Source organism: Cynoglossus semilaevis, chromosome 10 (assembly GCF_000523025.1).
Source record: "Cynoglossus semilaevis isolate Cse_v1.0 chromosome 10, Cse_v1.0, whole genome shotgun sequence".
NCBI lineage: Eukaryota > Metazoa > Chordata > Actinopteri > Pleuronectiformes > Cynoglossidae > Cynoglossus > Cynoglossus semilaevis.
The window spans coordinates 17779174-17781100 of record NC_024316.1 but is presented as its reverse complement, the minus strand read 5'-3'; the positions used below and the strand labels follow the sequence as shown (position 1 = coordinate 17781100).

Sequence of the window (1927 nt, the reverse complement as noted above, 5' to 3'; positions counted from 1 at the left end):
CAGCCTCAACTGTTTCACTGGTGTTTCCACCAGAGAATTCTGTATTTGTAGAATTCTGGAGAACTTTTCTAGTTTGTTTTTCAGAGAAGACTGAACTAGAATAGGGGTTAGAGATGCAGCAATTGCAATTTGTTGGCCAATTTTTCTTTGCTATTCTGGTTTTACTGCTGCAATTTTATTTTGTTTTTCATAAGTTTGACTTGCTCTTACAGATTTTTCATTATTCCAATTTCCTTTAATTGACACCATGAACAAAAAGTAACATATTTTATTTCAAATTTGAATCGCCAAACGTTGTGAAATATTTCCCACAAACTGCACTCAGTCATGGGTTCTCTCTTCAGTTCAACACCTTTCAAAATAAAGTTTCTGTTGAAAGAAAACCTAGCCGATTCCGATCACTTCCGTTGTAATTGGTGCATCTCTAATAGAGATTGAATGACACATGCTGTAAATTAAATTTTTTAAGTCGCCTCAACTTAGTGAAAAGGTCAACAGTTAAGTTTATGAAAGAATTGGTGCTTCTTTGGATATTTTTTGAAAACTAAAACTTTTTTTGTACAGTACTTGTGTGAACTGTGTGTTTTCATGTATCAGTTATTGTACTTGTCTACAATCGTAGATTTACATCGTCTTCCTTATATTTATTTATTCCTGTTAAAAACAGTCCAGTTATAGGAAGCTCTTATTTTTTAAAAGCTCCATCAGCAACTAGACAGTAGTATTACTGCGTGTGTACTGCAAATAGTACTTGAGACCAGTGTCTGTGTTCAGTTCAGTGGCTCTATCAACAGGCCTTAACCTATCCCATGACACCTAAGCTCCAGTGTCAGATCATGAGATTAGTCACACACTGTTGACACAAGTGGCTGAGATTCCTGTTTAGATTCCTGCATCATGTTGACCCAGGAAGTCCTTGGGAAAACACAATGTACATCTGTCGTGCAAAATCAAATTCTTGGTTACACACAGCGGTTGTGTGGAAACTCCCTGCGTGACCTTTTGCTTTTGTTTGTCTTTAGTCCCCGGCAGTAGGCAGCAAGTAGGTTTTGTTCAGAACACAATCGTGGTCAACACTGCACAGAGGTGTTTCATTATCATAATGTAAAAGGAAAATGTGACAAAAGGGCTGCGTGTGTGTTCACAGTGACAAAGATAGCCCACGGCTATAGTAACGCGTCACTGATGTGGTATGAGTCACAGTCTGCGTGTCTAGTGAAGACCACAGCCTTAACATGTGTCACCTGAACAGGAGGAAGAGGAGTGAGGACAGGCAGAGAGACGCCAGAGTTAGAAGACAGTTGCACTTTATCTCACCTGCTGGAACTGTTATAGCCTTTTCTTACCATTGTATTTAGTTTTAAAATGTTTTACAACTTAACACCATTTATATGTGAATTTACACTGAGTTAGTCTGTGAAACTGCATTTCTTCTTTTTAGTGTTTTTTTCTCTAAGCTGTTGTAACCAATAAATCCTCAAAAGGCTCTGCCTAGGCCATAGTTGTACATATCAGTTTGTTTTTACCCCATCTTGATGTTTAAATAAAGGTCAAATTTAAAAAATGAAAAACATTTCTTCAGTCTTTCAAAAAAATAAAACAAAACAGAGTTGCATTTATAATGCCTCAGTATTGACTTGGTCTATTAGTTTTTTTTAAATGTTTGTATAAAAATAAGCAATTTCTGGTATGTATTGTTTTAAGTCAGTGGTTCCCAAATATGGGAATTGTGTAATTACAGTTTTCAAATGTAAAATGAAGTTTTGGAGCAAGCGCTGCCAATGTATAAACATGGTGGGTGGGGGGTGTGGTCAATATGAGTTCATTCTACAAACAGAAGACCGGAATCCACTACTTTGGATAATCTCACTAAAATTATAAAGTTTAATTTTAGTGAGATTATTGAAAGTAGTGGATGTAACCAGGG

General features: G+C 36.5%; 1 protein-coding gene across 1 annotated transcript in view; it reads left to right on the top strand.

Annotated features, from left to right (window-relative positions):
* The window catches only part of LOC103385358 (tumor necrosis factor receptor superfamily member 9-like), a 10909-nt gene extending 9339 nt beyond the window's left edge, over positions 1–1570 (top strand). Inside the window, exon 8 of the mRNA XM_017036276.2 lies at positions 1253–1570. The gene's annotated coding sequence lies outside the window, so the exon portion shown is untranslated. The remainder of the gene's footprint in view (positions 1–1252) is intronic.
* Positions 1571–1927: the final 357 nt, after the last annotated feature.